Source organism: Panthera pardus, unplaced genomic scaffold, assembly GCF_024362965.1.
Source record: "Panthera pardus isolate Hobbes unplaced genomic scaffold, ASM2436296v1 HiC_scaffold_11, whole genome shotgun sequence".
NCBI classification, from domain to species: domain Eukaryota; kingdom Metazoa; phylum Chordata; class Mammalia; order Carnivora; family Felidae; genus Panthera; species Panthera pardus.
The window spans coordinates 33,316,558-33,343,710 of record NW_026526666.1 but is presented as its reverse complement, the minus strand read 5'-3'; the positions used below and the strand labels follow the sequence as shown (position 1 = coordinate 33,343,710).

Below are 27,153 nucleotides of genomic sequence, written 5' to 3'. Positions count from 1 at the left end.
CACTGGACCTAGCTGGGTGCCTGGTTCATTTGATGTTCAATGAATTGAACTGGCAAGAATAGTTGATGGTACCTGTGAATGGATGTATCCATATACAGAAACTGCACTTCTTCATGATAGTGGGGCAATCAATTCTTTCTCTGCCCTCTGTCTCATTTGGGACATACACAATAAGGATCAGAAAACGGTAAATAAAAAGGGAAATTTTCTGCACTTTCACACATGATGTTATTCAAAATCCCTAGAATAATTTAACCAGAATAGTATAAGTCAACTCTATCCTTAGAGACTATTGAAAGCATATCTCTGAATGAGACAAAAGGCATTCAGAAGCGTGCACCAGTGTTTCATTATAATCTACTTGTTCTCATCTCAGATTAACTTATTCCATGAGTATAAGGGATACAATTTCTTCCATCTATAAGGTCCTGTCTATTACAGGCTAGTTAGTGTTAGAAATAGGTAAAGTCCTGATGACATATACAGCTAGAATATTTTAGAAACAGAATATTCAGGAGATGAGTTGGGATGGAAGGATATAAAGAGGGAAAGAAAATAAGGATAAGAAGACAGAAACGAGGAACAAAATGCTCATGCAGTGGGGTATAATAAGGCTACATTTTTCTTATCTTTGATATGTATAAATGATCAAGCCTATACTCCTGCATACTGAGGAGGGGAAGGTGTGGTTTAAGACGTGTTGCAAGTTAGCCCTTGAGTGACAGAAAAAGTGTATCATGTAATTCTACGTGAGACCAGCTTCTCAGCCTTTCCTGGGTCCTAAGGTCCCTTTTAATAATCTGATGAAAAACAAATGGGTCTTTTCCCCAGAAAAATACACAACCATCCAAAATTTTGCATGTGATTTTGGAAGGACACAGACTCCTGCAGCCCATCTATGGACTCTGTGGCAAGACCCCTTCTGGTAGATAAATTCTCCATGTTCCTTACCTCTTATCCCAGATTTGGGCTTTCAGCTGCCATTTAACCCCAGAGCAGATGAGACACAAGTGCTCTCCGTCTGTGGGTAGGGGTGATCTGGTGTCTTTTCTGTATTTTTGGTGCAAACAGTTGGTCTTCCAGAAATGGGAACTGCTATTAATAGCTGATGTTTGGCTGAGGCAATCTGAAACAGTTTTCTCCAAAATGCTCTACGGGCAACATGAGTGAAGGAGACAAACCAAACACTAATGGTTTACATGAGTCTGTCAAGGGATATGTGGGGATTAGTGGTAAAGGGAGGGGAAGAAGAGGCCATGCATCAGTGTGAGATGCCTCAGAGCCAGCATGTGGCAATGTTACTATGTGATGTCACACATCTGTTTTCAAGCTGTGATATGCCTCAGACTAGAACAAATAGATCTAGCAAAAGGTCAGGAATGGCAAACAGAATTCATCTTCCTTGGCAGTTCCAGTAGATTGTGTGATAGTCGGTTATATTGGTTCCCCCCAGTGAATCACTCCTCCTGGTATTCACATCATTGTGTAACCACCTCCCCTCAGATTGAGGCCACTCCTCTGACTTGCTTTAACCAGTGAAATGTGACAGAAGTGTGGTTGTACCAGTTTTGGCTGAAACCTTGAGAAGACCTGGACGTGTCTGCTTTTTGCTCTTGGGAGCCCTAAGCTGCCATGTGAGAAGTCTGTTTGCCCTGCTAGATAGACCATGTGGAGAGGCCATGTGGAGAGAGGAGGTACCCTGAGATTCCATGAAGGAGACTTCAGCCAACAACTGAGGCTGCAGCCATATGACCCCAGGCAAGTCATTCCAGCTACCCCCAGCTCTTTTTGAGCCATTCTAGCTGAAGCATCAGACACATAAGTGAAGAAGCCAGTTTAGATGTTCTTGTCGCAGCAGAAGATATGAGAAGCAGAGATAAGCCATTTCTGCTGTGCCCTATCCAAGTTCCTGACCCGCAGAATTCTGAGAAACATTAGCGATGTTTATTTTAGGCAACTAAATTTTGGAATAACTTAAAAAAAAAAACAATAGAGCACAAAAACATTAATTTTTACCTAGAAACGGGGCATTGTTATAACAAAAACATAAACCCGTGGCATTGGTTTGGGGTCCAGACAGTGAGTAAAATCCAGAAGAGCCTTGAGAAAAATGTTAATGATATGCGAATAACAATAAGAAAATTGTATTGGAGGCTAGAGAAAAGTTGACCTGAATTATGTAATGGCAGTAAGTGGCACTGTAATCACGTGGAAGACAGAAAATATATATCTAATGAACTTGTGGATTTTCCTGAGGAGATGATCAGGCAGAATGTTGGAAGGGCCAAATGACTGCTTTTAGTGGTGCCTGATAAGGCACAGATAGAGAGAGAGAAATTAGAGAAGGAACCATTTAGTTTTCAAGCAGAATCACGAGGAAACATTCCCAACCCAGAATCTGCTGAGCTGGAAAATAAAACAGCTTCTCATTCCCAAACTCTCCAGCCTATAAAAAAAATTCTTAAAGTAAATAAAAATCTGGAAGCAGAGATTAATTCCATGACACTGCCTTGGAGGTCAAAACTGGATCAAAGGTGTGGTTACAAGACCCTTTGTGAAAACCTCAGAAAGATTTAAGGTTGTATTTTGTAGACCTTCTAAGATGGGCAGCAGGGTTTTAAGAATCGTAAGGCCCTGTTTCCCATACTGTCTCAGCCTGACAAAAGAGTTTGTAAGAGTCTTCATGGCATTTTCCCATAGCACCCTGACTCTCAGCCCAAGGCAGAGTGGAACTTATTTTGGAGAGATTTATGAGTGTGAGTGTTTTTAATGGATTAAACTATAACTTGATATAGGAAGCCTACAAAAACTTAATTATATCAGCATGGGCTAAAAGGGACAAAATGGTTAAAAATCAAAAGTAGCCTCTGAGACCCTAACCTCTAATGGTCGGTCAGAATGCAGATTGAGAAAGCTATTCTGCACAAACATAAAGCATTTCTAATGGAGAAGAAAGAATGACTCAGTAGGCAAAACCAAGAGTCACAGAAAACTACTTTAGGGGGCAGAACTGAACCTTTTGCCAGGAACATTCTCTGACTTTAGAGTTGAGGATTTACAGTAGAGAATTTCAGAATTGCTATGGACCAGTGACTTCTATGTGCCTCCCATATCCCTCTCCCACTTATGAATGGGAGTGTCTACTGTGTTTATCCTGTCTCTTTCTCACTGCTATATGCTGGGTGTATGGAGGTGGAAAACTTACCTTTTTAATTCACAGGTCCTTGCATTTGAGGAACCATTCCTGAGTATCTGTACAGAGGGGACCACACATCTGCAGCTATACCTAATTTAGATAATGAAATTTCAGACTTTGAGTTGACACTATAGCCATGATAAGATGAGACTTTTGGAGATCTAGGTAGGGATCACGTTCCTCCTGCATGTGAGAGGAACCTGAATTTCTGTGGTCAGAGAGCAGACCATGGTAGCTCTCAAAAGCTGGCTCCCAACAATTCCTCCCCTGGAAGTATGTACAAACTGCTCTTCCCATAAAGATGTGGAGATTACTTCTTTTTCTCGTTCTCTTGAATGGTGGATGATATTATGACTGATTTTGACCAGAAGAATGTGGTGAAGTGATGTTTTGGGAATGGGCAGCTTCCACTCAGGAAGCCTATCTGCCATGCTGTGTTAAGCCCAAGGAATACAGAGAAATCAGGTAGAGAAGAACTGAGGTTCTCCAGTTGATGGCTCCATCTTAACTCCCAGCTAAAAGTGAGCACCAGCTGTCAGTCATATGCATGAGCCAACATGGACATTTGATCTTAGTTAAGCTTTCTGATAACTGCAGCCCAGTTACATGGGGCCGAAGAACCATCTATCTGGGCCCAGACAACACACAAAAATGTGAGAGATAATAAAGTGGTTGTTATGTTAAGTCATTGAGTTTTAAGGTGATTTGTTATGCTGCAGTAGGCAAGTGAAACAGGTTTGTAGTGATTTCTTGGAGTACTACGTTGAGAGAATTTTTAGGCCATATCTAGGTTTGGTAGGAAATACATTGTAACTGATTGCCAGGCTCTCATAGGGCCAGGAAGGAAGAGTGGAATCCTGTGTAAAATGGGACTGGAATTACAAAATCACAACTTATGCTATCTTAGTAGAGCTCAGAAAGAGTCACTGGCAGCTTTTTGTGAGAAAATTGTGATTCCGAATAAAAATAATGAAAAACCTTGGCTTTTGTTTAGCTCTGAGTTTTTCTGTTTTGAGTTTTGAATTTATTAATTTCTGAAGAACTTTAACTTAGGAGAACAGACAGTGAAATGGTCAGGCCAACTGAAACCCTAAGGGATTATCACTAGGATTCAGCCATCTCTGTTTTCTCCCTTCTCTCCTTCCATACTCAGGGCTGCAAGTAACTGTGAAGAGTCCCTGGAACTGTTAGCATCCCTATACATTGGTCTGTATTTTCCTGAATTGTCTAAGCTCAAGCCCAGTATAACATAGGAGTGCTGCACCTGTCTGTGAAAATTTCACTTATTCATTTTAATTTGCCTACAGTTATCCTATGTGATGTATGTTATATACAGCTTTGTCTTTGCCAAACATCTCTCCAGGGACTCAGGAGACAGAAATAAACAAGGCAAAAGTTCTAAGCAAGTCATAGTCCCTATCTTCAATGAGCTTGTGTTCTAGTGTCCAGAAATCGATCTGGATATTACATCAGGATAAAAACAACACGGCAACAGAGGTACACGTTATAATCCTAACTAGCATTTATTGTGCAGTTACCATGCGCCAAGTGTCTCCTCTAATCTTCTCAAAATTTTTAATTTTAATTACTTTTTATAACATCTTTCTTGAGATATATTTCACACATCACAAAACCCATCTCTTTAAAGTATATAATTCAGTGCTTTTGGTATACTCACAGAGTTGTGCAACCATCCCCAGCATCTAATTCCAGAGCATTAGATCACTCCAAATAGAAATGACACCTACTCATCAGCAGTTACTTTCTATGCCCCTCATCTCCCTAGCCCCTGGTGATTACTAATCTACTTTTGATCTCTATGGATTTGCTTATTTAGAACTTTTTGTATAATTGGAATAATTCAATATACGACCTTTTGGGCCTGGCTTATTTCACTGAGCATAGTTTTCGAGGTTCATCCATGTTGTAGCATTTATCATCTATTTTTTTTTATTACCAAATACTATTCCATTGTACGGATATGTCATATTTTGTCTCTTTACCAATTGATAGACATATGAGTTGCTCCTATTTTTTAAACTATTATGAGAGGGTTACTAGAGGAGGTGTGGGGGGAGATGGGCTAAATGGGTAAGGGGCATTAAGGAATCTACTCCTGAAATCATTGTTGCACTATATGCTAACTAATTTGGATGGAAATTTTAAAAAAGTTAAAATAAAAAATAAAAATAAATAAAAAATAAAATAAGCTATTATGAATAACGTTATTATGAACATTGGTGTATAATATTCCTAGGTATTTACATAAGAGTGGAATTAGTGGGTCGTATGGAAACTCTATGTTTAACTTTTTGAGAAACTGCTGAATTATTATTGTCTGTATTTTTTATTTTAGCCACTCTTGTGGGTGTAAAGTGGTATCTTGTGATTTTGATTTGCATTTCTGTAATAACTAATGATGTTGAGCATCTTTTCATGTGCTTGTTGGCCATCTGTATATTTTCTTTGGAGAAATACCTATTCAGATCATTTGCCTATTTTTTAATTGGGTTGTTATGATCTTTTTCATTGTTTAGTTTTATATATTTATATATTCTGGATACAAATTCCTTATCAGATATATGATTTACAGATATTTTCTCCTATTCTGTGGTGGTGTTTTCACTTTGATGATGTCCTTTGGAGCCTCTAATTCTTTAACTTTTATGAAGTCCAATTTGTTTATTATTTCATCTCTTGTGTTTTTGACATCACATCAAAAAACTGTTTTCTAATCCAAGCTCATGAAGATTTACTCCTATGTTTTCTCCTAAGAGTTTTACAGCTTAGCTCTTATATTTAGGTCTAGGGTCCATTTTGAGTTAATTTTTATATATGATGTGAGGTAGGGGTTCAGCTTCATTTTTTTTTTTTTTTTTTGGATGTGTATATTCAGTTGTCTCAGCCCCATTTGTTGAAAGATTATTCTTTCCTGTTGAATTGTCTTGGCATCCTTGTAGAAAGTCAATTGACTATAAAAATGTAAGGGTTTATTTCTGGAATCTCAACGCAATTCCATTGACCTAAATGTCTATTTTTATGCCATCATTTAATCTTTATAACAGTTATATGAAGAAGGTACTACTAAGGCTCAGGGACTTTGGGCATTTTGTTGAAGATCATGCAGTTACTATGTAGTGAAGCTAAGACTGGAAACTTGGATTGTCTGATACCAAAGCTCAGACTAGAAAGCTAATAAATCCTCTGCTCTCCCAGGAGGGATGGCTGTGGTATGGGTTTATATAGGCAGGGAGTGCCAGGATGGAAGACATTTGGAGTCAGGGTGGATACAATCTGTAGGGATGTGAAACTAAATAAAGCAATGTCAAGACCCAAGGGACAGTCAGAATGGAAAGATGACAAGACACCACAATTAATTAGAGCCTTTGAAAGCTCAGAGGAAGCAACCTAACTAGCCTGTGTGGTTCAGGGATGGTTTTCACAAGAAACTCACATTTAATCAGTGTCAGGAAATGTCTGTATGAGTTTGCCAGATCGTGTGTGTGTTGGGTGAGGTAGGAAAGAGTCTAGAGGGAATATCATGTATGAAGACCTAATAGTGCTAAAGAACATGGCATAGTCAAGGAATGGCAAGAGCCCAGATGAAACCCAGGGAGAGCTTTGGGAACTAGCTGGAGAAAAGACTGGAAAAGTAAGCTGGGGGTATAAGGGCCTTGTATGTATTGTCAAAGAGTTTTTATCCTGGAAGCAACTATGAACAAATGATTTTATGTAAAGGAGTTAGGTGTTCATATAACTGCTAGCACAGAGCAGGACAGATTAGAGAAGAAGGAAACAACAGCAGAAGGCATGGATTGGGAGCTATTGCAGGTAAGATAATGAGAGTAGGGATGGAGAAAAGAGGGCAGTTAAACAGGAGGCATACGTGATAGGACTGATGATTGATTTGTTATGGAGGAGAGAGAGGGAGAGACAAGAGGGAGGTGGAGAAGAACAGAAGAGAAAAAGGAAGAAAGAAAAGGAAATAAACATTTTTTGAAGGTCTAACATGTGATAGCCCTGTTAATATGTTTCTATTTTCAGGTGAGAAAATATATTCAGACAAGTTTATCCGAAGCCACAGAGGTGTTAGTCAACAGTTAAGGCAGTTTTCAAATTCAGTCCTCTTAGACCACAAAGCTCCTACTCTTTCCTCCACACCATATTGTTAAAGATAAAGCTCAAATTTTGGGTACAGGTGAGAAAATGAGTACTGATACAATTTACAAGAAGAGAAAAAAAGAGCTGGTTTTAACCAGCTCTTTTGAAGTAGCTGTATGACACCAGTGAAGATGACCTCTGCAAGGTTAGACATATGGGAGCAAAGCTCAGGAGAGACACAAGGACTTAAGACCACCGTAAGACTGTCTTCTTTTCTATTCTTGACCTAAGATGTTGGGTTATGCCTTGGGAAACAGCTGAGATTGTCCATGGAACCATATGGAGTGTGAAGAGAGGGAGGACAAAAAATGAATTGCTCAAATGGATCAAAGATGAAAGGTGGAAGAGTCTGGGGCATCTTCCCTGGTGGCATCAGTTCATCGGCCCAGCTGGCTTGTACCCACAGAAATTTGGCTCCCAGGCCTCAGACAGGCTTGAGTGACAATAGCAAGGGGTCCTTTTCTTCCTGTAGTGAGCACTCAATAAATGATCACTATTATTATTACTGTGGTTATGATTCTGCATGGAGCAAAAATCAGCAACTATTTTTCAAGGGTATATTTAGTACAGTCCTCTTCCGAGGCAGGAATATGGGATAACATGATTTCCTGTGGTCCTTCCCAGCTCCATGTCTCCATAATCCTCCAATTTAATATGTAACTAGTGAATAAGAACTATCTTGAAATGTTGATTTTTGGCACCGAGTCTATCATTATACTTCCAAATTTTATTGGGAAATATTTGAAGCCAAAAGAGACTTTCATGTTGTTGACTTTAAAAAAAGCTTCATTCATATTCATCTACAAGTATTCATTTAACACTTGCTCACATAAATAGTCCTATGCTAGGTGCAATGGAGAAGCCAGGTAAGTACAAAATCTCATCCTTGGGCAGTTTGTAATCTATTAAGAAGGGATGATAAGCATATCTTGAAATGGAGTGGGTAACTAACCACAGTCAAGAAGCCTGAAGGTAGCCTTGAGATTGGGCTTGGTTTAGATAGTCAGAGATAAGGCAATTCCAGCAGAAAGAAAAGGGGAATCTGAGTAGAAAAGAGGAAGGACAGATAGCCCAGGTGTGTTTTAAAAGCCAATTAGCCCAAGGGAAGCAGGGCACTGGCGAGGAATGGCCTTGAAGGCTAAGTTAGAAAGCGAATGAAGAGTTACAGGTCAGAAAGCCCATAATTGCATTGTCATGCATCCACTCAGACTAGGCTCATCCTAGACTTTTCACAGGGATGCCATCTTTTCTAAATAAAGTGGCATCTATGGGTGATTTGCTCCCATTTCAGCCTCTTGAAATGATTATTTTTGAAGAAGCAAGTTTACCATTTTCTCCCAGCTATTGGAGAAACCCATACACTACCACATAGATTGGTTACTATTGGAGTTCTGTACATTATCCGGAACTTTTTACCATTACTAAAATGTCTTCCCTTTACTCTCTTTCCCAAAGCCGTGAAGCCAGCCCCAGATGCTGCCATCTTAGGAAGCAGAGGCAACTGATTCTGAGGACAATTGATGATTGAAATGCTGTCTGATTTCTCCTCGCATAGCTCCTAATCCCTTTCCTCAGTAATTTGTATATGTTCTATTTATCTGGGATGAAATCCCCCACAGAGGGGCCTGGGGCATACTCTGTTTTGTGTAGCTCCTGGATGGCCAAGGAAGGGGCCTTGGGAGAGGTTTCTTAGATACCAAATAACACATAGATGATTTATACATAAATGAGTCAGAAATATGGAGATTAAGTTTTCGCTGAGATGCACATGAATTAAGGAGAAAAGTGTTTGAGGCAATTTAAAAAGAAATGCCATGAAACTTAAAGCATATGGAAAATAATACAAGATGTTGAAGAAATCTCAAAACGGATGGGGTTTGGCCTAAGGAGTCCTCAGAGCCCCTCCCCATTTCACAAAATTCTCATCATTTGAAGAAATTAACATGACTTTAGAGACTGGCTGAAAAGGGTCCATCTCTCAAGGTTTGACTGGCTCATCCCTAGTCTAATTGTTCACATTTTAATTTTTTTGTTACCTTGTTCTGCGGTTCATGTCTAAATACTCGAAGATGTTTATATTGCATACATTCAGCTTTAATTGGCCCTTAAAAGAAGGTGTTGATTAGAATCTGCTCAACATCAACAGCTAGCTCACACAACATTCTGTAATTACTGTTTATTAATTTAGTTCAAGTGGCATAGTTGAAAGCCCTGTTCAGATGGGAGAAGTAAATTGTCACTGGTATTGAATATGTAAATTATGTGCATTGTAAATTTCCATGAAGAAATGTTTAAAGTTAAATGCTGTGCACATAAACCCTTCTGGTTTTATCTAACCCAACCCTTGGAGTCGAATCAGGTCTTTACTTAGAGAGCACATGGTGGAAGAACCCTATGGGGGGGTGGGCCATGGCCCCAGGGAGGTGCATCTTACCTTGAGTTTGCAAAATGAGATTTTGTAATCAAGTTTTGTTGTGTGTGTTCCTTTTTTCGTGAAACAAGGCAACGCTAATGTGCTCTCTTTATCTTTGTTCACAAAGCCCTTTGATGGAGTCTCCCAGCAGATTTTCTAAGGCTGTTTGGCAACCCAGCAAATTCCCCTGCTTCCCTAAGGAAGCTTCTAGATGCTGTTGGGTGGCATGCTGCAAACAACAGGAATTGAAGACTGCTTTCCTTCAGCAAATAGCTAAAATAAGTTACTGTGTGTGTGTGTGTGTGTGTGTGTGTGTACGCATGTGTGGTTTTCTTCCCCTAGAATATCAAAAAAGATGGCAGAAACAGGGGCAAATTCTCCATTGGGATTGTTTGTTGGAGCCCAAACCATCTGACCTCCGGGAGCTGTATGATAGGCTCTGAGCAGTCCCTCCCAGGAATGAGTGTGGTTTAATCTGGTTGTGGAAAATTTATTATATCAAAGATTGTCTTAGATTCTTGATGTATTTAGGTAGAAGTAAGTAAAGTTTTCTTTGAAACATCAAGAAATGACCAAAATACCTTGCTTTTTTCTGTACCAATGGTGCTTTGGGCAAGTTACTTAATCTACCTGTTTCTTGGATTCTTTACCTATGAAATGAGGAAGACGATAGTACCTACTTTATGGAGTGGATGCAATGATTAAATGAGATGATACCTGCTCAGTGCTTAAAACAGGCCCTGCCCAAAATGTAGGGACAATAAATGTTAACTATTATTTGTCCCTGTAAAAGTTTGCATGTTAAAACTGGAGCCCCAGATGCTTTTATACATTCATTAAAAGATTCCTTTTCTAGAGATTTCTGATTATTTGGGGAGAGTCTTAAATGCATGACTAATCAGAAAAGATCCTTTAAAAAAATAGAGAAGAAAACCAAGGGTTTTGTAAGTGTGAAAATTCAGTTGTAACTTTTTTTCCTAAAGGTTGAAAAGAGTAGTTGAGGCAAAAAGTACATCTGGCTCCTATGTCACTGAAGCCCACACATGCCCATTTGGGGGGGGCTTTCTGGCTTTGTACAAGTTTTTCAGCCCAGATGTTGGATGTTTTCAATTTTGTAGAATCTGACTATAAATGAACTGAAAGAAAAAATGGCCCAACTGTTACTGGGACTAATTATGATAGTTCCAAGGAGAATGTGCATGCTTTCACTTTTCCTTTATGAAATGTTCCTCAAGAAAGCCTTTTGATTGAAATAAGCCTTTCAGATGATAGCTGACATTTTCAGTAATAATAATCCTCCTTCAGATTCATAAAGAGGAAGTAATGGAAATGCAAAGTGCTTTGCAGATGCTGCCTTGTTTATTTGCATTACCCTCCTGTGTGGCAGGTGGCAAGAATTATTCTCCCTGTTTTACAGATGCAGAAACTGAGGTAGTGAGAAATACAAGCACGAAGCAGAAGCATGAAAGTTCTAGAACAGGTCAGTGATAGAATAGGGAGGCCTTATAATCTGATGGAACTAAATTCAATCAAGTTAGCAGCCATCTACTAAGGACACTCATGCTAATGAGACGAACTTGCCTTCATGGATCAGATGTGTTTCAGCTAAGTTGTCTGTTCCCTGCTATAAAGTAAATCCCATGTTTCTATTCATGTCTTTTGAAAAGACAAGGGCCCCCAAATTGCTCCCATAGTTAGAGTTCAACATTTTTGACATGGGAGAGAGCTAAAAGTGGTTACTCAGGCTCTGGCTATTTTTAATCACGCCACCTCCCACCCCACTCCCACCTCATTAGTGTTTTGAGAAGTTGGGAAGAAAGATGGTATGGAGCTGAGAGGACAATGCAGTATTGTATCCCCTTTGGTGTTCACTCTGAGCAATCTTCCTTTAAGTCACCAGGAGTTCTGCCCAGCCAGAGCTCCTCCCTCCCCCCAGAACAGATACTTAATACCCCTAGAATTTGGCGTTGCAACTCCCTTGGGTGATACTAAGCTGTATTTTCACAGATCACGAGTAAGCAACACTGTCTTATTCTTGGTTTAATTTCTTAAAGTATTTTGTTTCTTGATCTTTGCCAATCAGTGTCCTCCTTGCATGCCAGATACAGACTGACAGTGGGAAGAGGTAAGTAGAGAGATGAGCAGGGAGTCTCTGCCTTCAAGGAGGTTGGAGCTCACGCCAGTTAGGGGGAAAGAAGCAAATCAACATGGACAGGCACCTACCCCTTTCCTATGGGGGCTTCAAGGGGAACTGTGGAAGAATGGATAGGAATTAGCCAGGTGAAAATGTAGTGGGATGTCATTTCAGACAGAGGGCATGGCATATGCAAAGGCTTAGAAACTTGACAGAGCTTGACCTCCAGGGAGCTGTGAGTAGTGTTATATGGCTCTCATGTACAGTGCACACCCAAATTGACTGGATGTAGAAGTGGAGATGCATGGAAACCAGGCTCAGAAAGTTCTATAGTCCTGAGGAATGTTTTCCTGAAGACCATAAGACATCCCTGAAAGCTCTGATATGACAGTGATTTGAGCTGAACTCTTCCAGTTCTACAGAACCAACTGGTTCCCTACTTTGCCAATGGGGTAAATATGCTGTATATTTATGTTTATTAGCCAAAGACACAGATCCAATAGGATGAGTCTGTGTGTATCTGTGTGTGTGTGTGTGTGTGTGTGTGTGTGTGTGTGTGCATGCGTGTGTATTTTAAGGGACTGGTTTGCGTAATCCATGATAACGGAGGCTGGCAAGTCCAAAATCTGCAGCATGGACCAGCAGGCTGGAGACCAGGGAAGAACTGATACAGCAGTTCAAGTCTAATGGCCATTTGCAGGCAGAATTCCTTCTTGATCGAGAGAGGTTATTCTTTTGTTCTCTTCAGTTCCTCAACTGATTGGGTAAGGCCAACTCCATTATGGAGGGCAATTTGCTTTAGTCAGAGTCCACTGATTTAAATGTTAATTTCATCACAAAACACTCTCACAGAATCATCCAGAATGATGTTTGATTATATTTCTAGACACTATGGCCCAACCAAGTTGATATATAAAATTAACCATCACAAAGGGAATATATATACATTCACACAAGTGTAGTATTCCTACACTCCTGTTTTCCATAGGACTCCGTTCATTCATGTATTCTTTAAAGATCACTTACTGAGTGCCTACTGTGTGCCAAGTTCTGGAAATCCACAAGTAAGCAAGATCAACAGTATTACTGACCTCATGGAAGTTTCTAGTGAAGCAGGGATTGGCAAATTATGACTCATGGGCAAATGTGGCCACAGCCTATTTTTAAAAGTTAAGATATTTGGGACACAACCATGTTCATTTATTTATGAGTTATTTATGACTAGTTGCATGCTACAACGGCAGCATTGAGTAGTTACTACAGAGACAACATGCCCTACAAATTCTAAAATATTTACTATCTAGCTCTTTATAGAAACTTTGACAATCCCTATATTGGAGAATATAGGCAATAAGGGCATAGATAAATAGACATATAATATGATGTCAGGTGGTCAATAGCGCTTTGAGGAAAAATAAAGCAGGACAAAAGGGTAGAGTGATGGGCCGCTGTTTTGCCATGACACTTAGGAAAAGCCTCTCTGTAAAGATGATATTTGAGCAGGGACCTTAATGGTGGAAGGGAATGCCATGAGAATGCCCAGGGATAAGTGAGTCCCAGGCAGAGGATTCAGCAAGTGCCTGGCATGCTTGAGGATCTGGAGACAACTGAATGCCAGGACTGATCTCCAGCAAGTTGTTCTCCCATCTGGTGCATCCAGGATGACCTGTGTTTCACTAAAATTAACTGAGAGATTAGATTCTTGCAGAGTGTGTTGTGAGTTTTTGGTTCTGCAGCATTGGAGACCAAGTCTTCATAGCTTCCTCATTGGTCTACCAAAGCCCAGGTGGAACCAGAGGCTTCCATGTCACTCTCTCTTCTCCTCAACTCTGCACCGTTGCCGAGTCCAAAATGCAGGTTGCTCATCCTGGCCATCCAAACTCTCGGTCCTACTCCAGCCTCCCTTTCTGACATGGCGTCATTGTGTCTTAACCCTTGCAGTTCACACCACCCCCAAGCTCCTTCCCCTCAAAGTTCCAGTATTTCTCCTTCCCTCACACTCCGTTCATCTTCCCTTCAGCTAAGGCCATCCTTCTGCTTCTGCAATGCCTCACTCCATCTTTCTCACTTGCTCTCTCCACTTCTCTCTCCCTCTCTCCCACTCTTCCTTCCTCTTTCCCTCATACCTCCAAGTCCCCTCCCACCCATTGCTTGTTCTTGACTCTCTATCAGCATTGACTGAGTTCATCTAATCCTGTTTATGCTTCTATATCTCTTTTCCCAGTAGCCTATGAGACCCAAACAGCAGAAATTCAGTGAGCGCAACATTGCTTTTCTCTGCAGAAGGAATGCAGTGAAATAAATGACCATCACTCAGCATTTTACTAGAGACTTGTTTGTACCTTGTGCTCTGCAAGGGTCCTAAAGAAACAGCTGTGAATCAGACATAACCTTGACCCTTACAGAGTTCACAGGTATACTAGGGAGAAAACATATAAACAAATGCATATGGTACAAATGGGTGTTTGTAGAATGTGCTTCAGAAACAGAGATAGGATGTGGCTAGCTCTGCCTAGATGAATTAGGGAAGTTTCTTTGAGGATATGGCATTTTAGTAAGGTCTAGGTGGAAGAAAGGAGGGGGATTCTAATCAGAAGAAGCTGTTTATGCAAAGGTAGAAAAAGCTGAAAAAGGAGCTGCATGTATCTGAGACTGAGGGAGAAGTTTTAAGTGGTGAAGACAGGAGAGAGTGAGAATGCTAGGACATGGGGCTAGTAAGCATAAAATCCTGATGTAAGTAAGCAAGCAAGAAAATAAACTTTATCTTTGTATGTCCCTCACTTAGCCTAGAACCTAGCACTACCTCGAGTTGTGAACACTTGGCAGTGTCTTGATTTGAACTAAGCAAGTTAAATTTCACGATTATATCCTTAAGACCCACTTGAATGAACATACCAATAAGTTTTTCTATTTTTTTTAAGTTCACTTATTTTTGAGAGAGTGAGACAGAGCATGAGCAGGGAGGGGCAGAAAGAGAGAGGGAGGCACAGAATCCGAAGCCGGCTCCAGGCTCCGCACTGTCAGCACAGAGCCTGATGTGGGGCTCAAATACACGAACTGTGAGATCATGCCCTGAGCCAAAGTCAGATGCTTAGCCAGCTAAGCCACCCGGGCACCCTGGTTTGCCAATAATTTTTGTATGTGATAGAGATTACATATCATGATCGCGTTAGACGTATGGGTTGCACTGCAACATATATCACAGAATTTTATTGAGCTCACGACCTCAGCAGGTATCTCTCAATGATCTCTGTGGTTTCCTTGGTAGGACCAATTTATTTAATACGCCTAAAAAACTTACTGTCCATTAATTAGGAATTATGCTCTGAACTAGAAGAAGCAGGTGAGCCCTCTGCTCCTTTATGCACTGGGGGCTATGGGACAAATGTGACTCGGACCTGTTGGCACTGGGCATAGCTCTGGAAATCTCAAGTTATTCCTGTTCTAGAGGCTGTGGGAGGTGTTAAATCAATTTGTGTAGAGTAATGCCTATTTCTTCTAAATCTGAGGTCCATTCTCGTCTTCTCTGAGATGTCAACAATGTCGGTGAGGCTCCTGAGACCTTGCTCTTTCCCAAGGCTCTAGAGTCCCCATGAAGTCTAGAGCCTTCCCTACAGCACAGCTGCTTCCTGTTTGGGCCACCATTACTGCCCAATCACCCTCTCACGCGGAAAGCAGCCTCAACGCCATTGAATAGGTCCCAGCTTATCCTTTTCCTAGCTATGATCTTTCTTTGTTTGTTTAGTGGAGCATTGGCATTTGTATAGTGTGGTTGTCACTGTACCCCAACAACCTCTGAGAAAATAAATTGACATTAATAGCAGTAACTCACACACAAAAAAAGAATTATGCTCTGTGTTTCAGTAATGAAATAAATAGGTTGAAGTCAGGGGATCTACCTGGATTTTTACTTTCATAGGACCCTCACTGGATATTAATAAAGTCAGGACAAGTGGATGTAACAAGGTTTCCTTTAGAAAGGACTGTAGAAACAATGACCAATGATGAGTTAGTGTCAATATTTAATTACTAAACGAGGTGAGTATGACCTAATAGCAATGTGATTTCCCAAATAGCCCAAGCCAGACCTTTTTTTACAAGGCTGTCCATGTGTTCTTGGCAGGAAGCTAACACCATCTTAAAGATGAGTTTGTTCTCTATTAGGTCAATGAGGAGTGAACTAAATATTTTCTCATTGGGTCTTCACATGAAAAAAGTTTAACAGCTTTGAAGGAGCTATTACAGGCAAATGCCTAAAAGAAATACCCATTTGAAAAGTCTATAATTATGTACTTCTATAACAGTGTGTAAAGGGATCATAGTTCCCATCAAGGGTTATTGAGTAAATGGTGAGTTCTTAAGCCAGTAACTGCTTATTTACATGATGGTCGGTAATGGCAATAAAGGAATCATTGCAAGCTGCTGAGTAGATCTTATTCATCCATGTAGTTGGGGCTCATAAGGTGCTGAAGTCTGTTCTCAGACAAAAACAAAGCAAAGCAAAGCAAAGTAAAACAAAACAAAACAAAAAAAGCTGCAACAACTTGGAGCAAGGTGAGGCACTACTTTCCCATCGACCGGGGGAGGCTAATGAGAGCCAAAGGCTCTCACAAGTGATTTAGGTTCAAAGTGACAGGAAAAGCATTGCTTGAAGGACATCTGCCTTGGACTACTCAGCCTCCATTCTTCTTTCTTCTGATCAAAGCCTGTTTTCCTTGAGATCTACCCTACCCACATTGCTCATGACTCTGGTAAGGCTGCCAGTCAAATGGTCAGGCTTCTCAATCAGCAAGTGATCCAAGTAGCACTCTTAAGAGTCCTTTGGTGGATTTGATATAATTTCTGGGAAATAGACATGTATATGTATTTTTTCCTAGGATGGCTTGGTAAAGGTCAGTGTAAGCTTGGAGCTGCTGATGGCTTTCTTTACCACCAGGTAGAAAAAATCTTGTCTGAAACTAAAACTAACACAGAATAAGGTAGAGGTAAGAGATAATGAAAAAGAAATCGATTTCTGACCACACTGCCTGAGCACCTGGGTGAGCCACATCTGAAGCTAGACTTCATCTTGGCTTCCCAGTTACATGGGCAAGAGATTGCCATTTTATGTTTATGTGGTTTGAATTGAGTTTCATGTCATCGTGACTGTTGGACTCCCCAGTGTGGGGTACTTGACTTGTGATTTTTCTTTTTCTCTACTGTCCGTCCACCTCATTTTGTGAGGCTTCCTTAGTGTGTCCATCAGATGACGTGCATTTGTGTATTGGGACAGATGATCTCTCACTGGTTGGATTCTGCTGTCAATAGTCCCAGAAAAGATTGTGTAAGAGTGGAATCTAAAGGTTTGGCTTTTTCTGGCTAATGCTCCTGCCACGAGCAGGAATCAACAAGAGTTGTCTGACCGCACCTGAATGACAGTCCCAGGACAGAATGTTCCTCCCCATACTTTTGATTTCATTCCTTTTTAAAATCTTTGTCACATGAATGAGGTTTGTACCTTTTTAACTTTAAACTGGATGATTAGCACACAAAGATACTCTGTTGCAGAACATTTTACTTTAATATTTTCACACTTGTAAAAAAAAAAAAAAATGTGGTGCTGGGAATGATGTGCTCCTGAGGCTGTGATTATGGCTGAAAGATCACTCACCATGGCAGATGGAATCACACAGTCAATTGCCAGTGCGAAGCCTCCAAGAAGATGAAAAATATAGTTTTAATTGATGTAAGTCTTTTTTTTTAATTGTATGATTCCATTTATTTAAAATATCCAGAATAGGCAAATCCATGAGGACCAAGAGTAGGGTATGGTGGCCAGGGGCTGAGGGTAAGGAGGAATGGGAAATGACTGCTGATGAGTATAGGATTTCCTTCTGAAATGATGAAAATATTCTGGAATTAGTGGGGATGGTAACACAACTCTGTGAATTTACTAAAAACCACTGATTTATAGTCTTTAAAAGGGTGAATTTTATGGTTTGTCAGTTATATCTTAAAGAAAAATTAAACCCTCAGGTGGGGGGGGGGGATGGAAGTTTATTTACCCTCTCAACAAACATGAATCCTTTCCTCCTTTAAGACTGGTCTTGTCCCTCATGCTCATGAACAACTCGTGCATGTTCATTAAACAGGTACTGATTTAGCTTACTATGATCTAGTTCCTGCTCTAGGTACTGGATGTACATCAGTAAACCAAGCAGATACAATCTCTGCCTTTGTTCTTTTCTTTATCACTCTAATGACATCACCCTCCTAGAATTTTTTGTATTTTGTTTCCTTTGAAATTTTATTTAAATTCTAGTGAGTTAGCATACAGTGCAATATAGGTTTTAGGAGTAGAATTCTGTGGTTCATCACTTATATACAGTGCTCATCATAACACGTGTCCTCCTAATACCCATCACCTTTCTAGCCCATCCCTTGACCCATCTCCCTCTATCACCCCTCAGTTTGTTCTTTATCATTAAGAGCCTCTTATGGTTTGTTTTCCTCTCTCTTCTTTTTTTTCCCCTCCCATGTGTTCATCTTAAATTCCACATATGAGTGAAATCATATGGTGTTTGTCTTTCTCTGACTTATTCCACTTGGCATAACATACTCTAGCTCCATCCACATCATTGCAAATGGCAAGATTGCATTTTTTTGATGGCTGAGTAATATTCCATTGTGTGTGTGTGTGTGTGTGTGTGTGTGTGTGTGTGTGTGTATTTATACCGCATCTCCTTTATCCATTCATCAGTCAATGGACATTTGGGCTCTCTCCATAGTTTGGCTATTGTTGATAATGATAAACATCACAGTGCAAGTATCCCTTCGAATCTGTATTTTTGTATCCTTTGGGTAGATACCTAGTAGTGCAATTGATGGATCGTGGGGTTGTTCTATTTTTAACTTTTTGAGGAACCTCCATATTGTTTTCCACAGTGGCTGCACCAGTTTGCATTCCCACCAACAGTGCAGAACTCTTTTTCTTTCTCCACATCTTGGCCAACACCTGTTGTTTCTTGTGTGTTGTTAATTTTAGCCATTCTGATAGGTGTGAGGTGGTATCTCAGCATGGTCTTAATTTGTATTTCCCTGATGATGAGTGATGTTGAGCATCTTTTCACGTGTCTGTTAGGAATCTGGATGTCTTCTATGGAAAAATATCTGTTCATGTCTTCTGTCCACTGGATTATTTGGTTTGGGGGTGTTGAGTTTGATAAGTTCTTTATAGATTTTGGATACTAACCCTTTATCAGATATATCACTTGCAAATATATTCTCCCATTCTGTAGGTTGCCTTTTAATTTTGTTGATTGTTTCCTTCACTGTGCAGAAGCTTTTATCTTGATGAAGTCCTAATAGTTCATTTTTGCTTTTATTTCCCTTGCCAGCAGTGACACATCTAGTAAGAAGCTGCTACAGCTGAGGTCAAAAAGGTTGCTGTGTTCTCCTCTAGGATTTTGATGGTTTCCTGTCTTACATTTTGGTCTTTCATACATTTTGAACTTATTTTTGTGTATGGTGTATGTGTATGGTAAGAAAGTGGTCCAGTTTCATTCTTCTGCATGTTGCCATCCAGTTTTCCCAACATCATTTTTTGAAAACAGACTGTCTTTTTTTTACATTGGATATTCTTTCCTGCTTTTTCAAAGATTAGTTGACCATATAGTTGTGGTTCCGTTTCTGGGTTTTCTATTCTGTTCCATTGATCTGAGTGTCTGTTTTTGTTGCAGTACCATACTGTCTTGATGACCACAGCTTTGTAATATAGCTTGAAGTCTGGAATCATGATGCCTCCAGCTTCGCTTTTCTTTTTCAGAGTTGCTTTGGCTATTTGGGGTCTTTTGTGGTTCCATACAAATCTTAGGATTGTTTTCTCTAGCTCTGTGAAAAATGCTTGTGGCATTTTGATAAGAGTTGCATTAAATGTGTAGATTGCTTTGGGTAGTATAGACATTTTAACAATGTTTGTTCTTCCAATCCATGAGCATGGAATGTTTTTCCATTTCTTTGTTGACATAAGTATAGCTGAAAAGAAGCCTTTACAATGGAGTGAATGAAAATGCAGGATTTTGGCAAAGTCCAAAAAAAGTGTTCAAAAGAGTAAGTGACTGCAAAGTCACTAGGAAATGAGATTGCCCCAAATTAGGTTTCAGTCTAATTTTTCAGTAAGCAGAGGTATGGAGTTAAGAATCAAGAACTGGACTGAAGTCTTTTGAGAAACATGGATGCACTGGGTGTTCCTGGGGTCTCAGGATTGAGGTTCAAGAATCAGGGGTTGGATGACACTCTTCCCAAGTATGGGTTCTGATCTTAGCTGGGAATGTCATACTCTCATTTTGCTTGGTGTTTTTTTCAAGATTTCTCAGCAAACATCATCATTTCTGCACCAGCGAGGGGCCAGCAATGAGCACACGTTTCTTAATCATGCTCAAGATATGGAAAGTCTTAACTGGTAGAGTGAGAAAGACAACTGAGAGCCAGGGAAAGTGGCTGTCTCCATAATGGGAATCAATATCGTTAGTTGGGGGACTTCTTTAGTGTTGTGCATGTGGTCTAGAGGAATGCAGTGCTTATCGTGGGATAATAAAAATAAAGAAGTTGTGACAGAAATATACAATAGGAAAAAATAAAGCTGAATAACAGATGGTAAATCTAGAGGAAAGAATAGCAGATGACATACATTAAAAAAAAAAAAGGAAAAAAGACACCCAGGAGAAGGGCAGAGGTGGAGGAGAGCCAGCAAAGGATGAACAAGGGCAAACTGGAGAAGTCTGTTGATGTTTGTCATGTGTATAATCCGAGATTCCCCTGGGATGCCCATGTCAGTCACTTCAAAAGTTTTTGAGGACTAGCCCATGAGTGTATGACTGCCATATATTTTTTTTCCTCCATGTCTAGTTTACAATGTTCTTTCAACAGGAGACTTAAGCTGAAATTTTACAAACACGTCTCAAACTTAAATCTTTTCACTTGCATTTGGGAATCTTAAATCATTTGGGCAAGAATGCTGGAGAATAGAGGATAAAGGAGTAGTGCTTTTACACAGAGTTGGTTCTGTCTTGTTATTGATTTACAAGTTTAATTTCCATCAGAATAGCAGAATGAGAAAACCTGAGACGTTTCCATTGGCTTCCGAGAGGCCTGGTTTGACTTGGCTGACAGAACAACCAAAATTACCTAGGGGTCTTCACGCATAACTAAAATTTAGGAAATGGATGCTTTCTCGGTGGCTGTCTGTTGTTCTCTTATGATGCTTGCTAATGGCTTCATAAACCAACTAGTGCCCTCTCTCCTGCTTCACCCTCTCTCCTGTACCTCCCTCAGTGCTTCCCAGATTGCTACTACCATCCTTTTTCTCTTTTTTTTTTTTCCTTTCTTTAGCTCATCTCTGGGTCACAGCAGCCCTAGAAATGGGGGATATTTCTTCCAGGGCATATTATGTAGTGGTCCCAACCACCATGACTGTAGTAACCATGATGCTCAGAATACTTTCTGTTCCTTGGCATGAATTTATGATGCTATGGTCTACACCATAGACCGTTCAGAACTCTAAAGCACCATTCAGCACCATTCAGAACTCTAAAGGCTCCATCATAAATATGAGGATTTGGTGCATACATCTTCCTGAAAAGCAAGTGGGCCAGTGATTAGCCTAAACTGATTCCTTGGACATTTAGTCCTGTACAAAATCCCTGTTACCTTTTAGTGAAGAGTTTATTGTCCACTTGATACCTTAATAAATGGTATTGTACCCTGCACAAAGATCATTACAATTCAGTGGCAGGGGAAATGAAAGCATCCAGCCAGTATATTTATTTTGAATATTAGTTTTATAGAGGGGAAAGTATAGAGGTGCTATCTGTTCAAGTCCTAATGGAGCTGCTCCCATTCCTCAAGGGGTTATCACATAGTATCAGAGAGATCTCAATCTTTAAGATTATGGGATATAGAGTAATTAGGCTTCAATGTCTTTAGGAGTGTTTTTTTTTTTTCTTTTTCTTTGTAAAAAGAAATGCCTCTTTCCAGATGTAGAACTGAAGTATCTGTTGCTTCTGATGTTGCTGTCAGAGGCCAATTGGGAAGCAAAGTATCAAATACAATGACTCCTTTGAATTCCCTTGCAAGAGGCAGAACACTCCCAGCCTCAAGATTCCGGTCCTTCTTGCCTTAGTGTGTGGAAAAAAGCAAATCCCTTCCAACTTGAAGAAAGAGTCTTCCTCCTCCCCACCCTTGCCCCGACCTCTGAACCCAGCCGAGTTCTGCTATTTCTTAGGAAATGGTTTGGTTTAGAAGAGTGGCATTTGAAGGTGAAAGAGAGAGAGATTAGAGGAATTTGAGCCTGTTTTCACAATTCCAGTTGGGATGTTGGAGAAAATTTCTGTGACATTTAAACTGCCAGTTACTTTATTAGATTTTCATTTCTAAAGCAGAACTAAGTAAGTGCAGTCAGTCAATGATTCCAGCCAAAATAATGTGCATGATTAGGCTCATTAAGAGTCTTTCTTCCCTTAACTGAAAAGTTTTAAATTCTGGCTTTGAGTGGAAGCACCGTGGAGAATCGAGTGTGGCAAAGTTTCCCATTTCAGTTTCAAATGCGCATAAGCATTTTGTGTGTGTGTGTGTGTAAGGAGTCAAAACTTTGGGACTAAAAAATAAATAATAAAGTGCTGAGTCATTGCTGTTCTTTTTTTTGAATGTTGGGTTTTCTAAAAAAAAAAGGGGGGGGGGGTAGAGAGAGAGAGAGGAGGGAGAAGTGTGGAAGTGGGTCACTTTCAGAAGTTTTAGACCATATAGTTTTGAAAGCAACCGTGTTAGCTTTCAGTACCTGACAACAAAGCAAGACAGCTAGACAGGACACAAGTGAGAAGTTCTTCTGTGTTTCCTTCTCTTCCTCCCCGCCCTGCCCCTCTTTAGAATATAATTTAACTTAGAACACATGTAGATTAGATCAGGGAAAATGTGGATGGGGACAGTAGGTTCGAATTTTTCTTGCGGTTTTCTTGTTTACTTATTTGTTTTCCTACCGGCTATTTTGGGGTTAGGGGGAAGGGGTTGTGCATTTTCAAGATGGAATTGCTCTCTGAGCCTTCTTTTATTATCTTTGAAATTAGATTCTTCTCAATTATTCAGGAGCAGATTATCTAGCTTGCAGACTATCTGGGTATTTTGTTTCTTCCCTTTCCTCTCTCCTCTTTGCCAGTGTTTTGACAATTTCCTCATGTTGCTGACATCCACAAAATTGACCATAAAAGGAGAAAGGAAACATCCAATCAGTTTTGTTTGTTAATTGCTATGGTACAATTTGTTCAGAAAGAAACTAAAATATAGACCAAACCGGAGTTTGAAGATTATCTGTGAATCGAATCTTTCCATACTTTCTGTAAGCCTCATTTGTACAGATAATCGAGGGTTGGCAGAACTTCAGAGAAGTATCTCTTAAGAGAGATCAAACACTTCTCAAAACCCAGCTCCCTCTGAAATGGCAAATTTTTTCATTCCCATGGGAAAGTCATTGCTTAGAGAAGCAAATAGACAGAGGTGCTGAGAGAGAGCGAGAGAGAGAGAGAGAGAGAGAGAATTCCTCTGGCCTGATCTACCTTTGATGGGACAGACTCAATAGAAACTGGCTAGGTTGGTGATTTGTTCTGGGCCCAGAATTGTGTATGAACATGTATGCATGTGTGTGCACACATGCATACTTGTATAATACTTAAATCCACCTTGAGGCAAGATGCCAGGAGAGAGATATGGAGGTCAATGCCTATGAGCTGCATGTTTCTTCTTGATAATGAGAGCTCTCTCCACCCCCCCAGCCCCTCACTCTCCACTCTTTTGGGTTCAGGGGCTGCTCTTCTAACTCTGACCACCCAGTGGTGTGAAACTAATGATTAACCCTTTGGCACCAATGCTGGAGAATTTGCTACACTAATTGGTAATGCAAAACCCATTAGTGATTAGTGTGGGGATACTCTGTGAGTCCAGGTGTCAGAAGGTTAATGAAAAATTGAGTATTGTATTTTGCTGGGGGATTAAAATTTTTCGGATGGGTGATGTCTTTTTCTCCTTTCTGCCAGCAGCTGAAGTTGAGCATCAAGCCACTGGCTTCCATGGGCTGGCCTGCTTGCAGCAAGTCTGGTCAGATTTGATCTGGAAGATCAGAAAACCTTTGTCACCAAATCCACACAAACACCATCTAGAACTATCCTTCACAGTTCAGAAATAGAGATGGCTCCCAAGGGCACATTAAGAAGTAGAGTTAATTGCCCAATAATTGCAAGAGTTGTGCCTGCAAATATATTTGTTAACTGAAAAAAAAAATTTTTTTTTTTTGCCATATTTGGGCTCCTGGAAATGGATAAGAGGGAAATTTATTAGAGAACTTTATTTGGACTGGAGGACCCATTTGTGCAAGTACATTCCTTATTAATAGGTCTTTGTTCCTGTTGTAACCCTCAGCCAGGTATTTTGAGAGACATACTCATTTTCTTCTAAGTCATATCAGCATAGTAATCACTTTAGTTGAAAACCAGCTGCCATTTGCATGTTTAATAAAAATATAACACCAATACCAAATTCAAAACTATTTTTCCTTTTAGGCTAAGACTTCGAAATAACCTGGTTCCCTGCATCTACCAGTAATGCTGTTTACCCTGGGTCGAGGTCTTTAAAATAGGGAGAAATGCGAAAACAGTTTGATCACTCTTTCTTTCCCCTATCAGTCACCAACCATCTCTCTTAATTATGGTGTAAGGACATTTACATAACCAGGGGGAGGGTCCTATAACTACATTTCTATTATGCTTGGCACTTGTGTGAAAGGATATTATATTCATGTGCATTAGAGATTGCTTATAAAAGATCAAGACAATAATAGCCGATCAGACAATAAAGGTCTCTTTTCTCCTCCCAGACAGGCTGTCTCTGACAGAAGAATACAGTTCATCAAAAGTGTCTGCAGGTTGTCAAACTCGGGGAGGTTTGGGGACCCTCTGAGGCTGTCATGGTCAACAAGAAGATTTTCTGTCGGGTTTTGCCATCACTCACCCTGAGGAAATAATCACTCACTACATTCTGCATGTTCTCATGATAGAGCTCTCCATTTGAGAGAAAAGAGCCATTTTATCAAAGGACAATATAGCCCTTCTCTGGGTCCACGTAGCTTCCATTATCAGACCATAATAAATCATATTTATGTTCTCAGTTAATAAGACTGATTACAATGCAGGTTTCAGACGTGGGAAAAGCAAAGCAGGTGAAAAGATGTTTTAATGAAAATATGATAAGAAAACAGCTTCTTGTGAACATTTTGCGCTATTATTCGTAATGATTACAGACAATTTTTGATGCATCTTCTTTAGCAATGGTTTAAGCTGCATAAATTGGCTCGCTGGTAGATAAGTAAAAATGATAAGAAAAAAATCATGAAATTGTCTTATGTTGTCTAGAATCATTATGTACATAACAAGTGCAAAATGGGTCTAATGTATGTGCTGGGGATGGAGGGAAAACAGATTTCTCGGGGAAAGATGGTTTGGGTATTATTCAAAATGATTTAGAAATTTTCTCATCTCACTTATTAATAGTCTGTGTTCCTGGAATTTGGGGGTGTCCAGCACTAATTTCATCTCTGTAAATGAATCAACAACGTTACCTCTTTTATTCAGTCTCGAAGTTGTTTTTCCTCTCCTTCCCTCCTACCCCCCTCCCCGACTTGGAGCTCAGTACAAAGAGACAAAGAGATATATATTTTCTACTCAATGTTTGTACAACTGCCATTAGTGCTAATGGGAGTTAAGTGCTCCTTGGGCGGAGAACAGACCCCAAAGTTTAATATGGAAGGGTACCTTATTAAAAAGGTCTGGACATTTTTAGCTTCAGTGAGTTCAATTACATTAAAGAACCAACTTTCTAAATTAGTGCAAAAAGAAAAAGTATCAGATAAAGTATTGAAATGGCTTTAGCCTCTAACTGTGTAATTCAGAAGAGCAGCCGATGGCTGAGGAGTTGGGGTGTCGTGTTCATTTGCACTAACTTAACGGATTTGCTCGCGTAACAGATAACAATTCCAGGTTAGCACCCACAACACTCGGAGTAGCCCTTTCTACCGTCCATTTGCATCTTTGATGAGAATGTCGTTATTCTTGGCTTGCAAGTTTCTAAAAGACAGTGAGGCTTTTTGTAGCCCATGTTATTCCGGACAGTGGTATTCTGAAACATCGGATTAACACAATTCACCCAAGATTTAGCAAGTGGTTGGGGCGTTTTCTTTATGTGGGGGGAGAGGGGATTGGCAGGCCTCACTTTGTACGCTTATGAGAGGGTCTTTTAAAATTTGCTTGTAGAATGGCCGCTGTTATGAACTGAGAAAGCGAACATTCTTCATAATGAAGTTGTCACAGCTAGACTGCTGGAGAAGACACAATATAGACAGCACTGTAAACTCTTTTTACCAAAAGCAAGCGTCACCAGGATCAGAGTCTCTATTGTACTCAGAGATGCTTGGATTGTATTTTTTTTCTAAGCCAGTTTGCACTAATGTGAGATATTGGGCAACTTGGTGATGTCAGTGATGCCTCACAGATTAACTTCACAAGTCAGAAGAAAAATTCATGGGGAAAATAGATGATTTTAACTGATAAAGGTAGGCATGTACTTATGGATGTATGTGTGTGCCTGTGCAGGGGTCCCATGTTTTTCTGCAATATTTCTCTTTTTCCCGAAATTAAAAACCTATTGAGATTCAGTCCCCTCCCCCTAGATCATTGCTTTCTTTGTTGGCAATTTCTCTTTGTTCTATTCTAACTTGAGTGGAGGAGGGGAGAGTGATTGGCCCCATGTCAGTCACATTGTCTGACTTTCACAGAAATAACTGCCAAGACTTTTGCTGCCTCTTCCTTTGATTTTAGCCCTCACTCCATTTTTCTTTTCATAGGTTGACCAAAAAATATTGCCTGCAAGAGAATTCTGTAATGCCACCATATATCTAATATCTATGAGGCGTTTTGTTTTAGCGTTACTGGACTTAACCACAAAAGACACTTGACATTGATAAAGAATCTGTCAAGTCCAGCCTGATCAGCGCACTGAAATCGCTCATGACAGGGAAGACACTAGCCCCCTAAAGCAGTGGTAGATTAGGAGAAAAATGATTAGGGCCTCGTCGTTGAGAAGCCATTTCGTGTTGGACCGCATATATGGAGCCAAATGTGTTTTACTTGCCACACTCCATTAGCATGTGTGAAACAGTTGGGAAAATGGCCA

The 27,153-nt window shown here is 40.1% G+C and overlaps 1 long non-coding RNA gene across 1 annotated transcript in view; it reads left to right on the top strand.

Annotated features, from left to right (window-relative positions):
* Positions 1–27,153, top strand: part of LOC109246223 (uncharacterized) — a 61,433-nt gene that overhangs the window by 8,301 nt on the left and 25,979 nt on the right. The gene's annotated exons all lie outside the window — the stretch shown is intronic.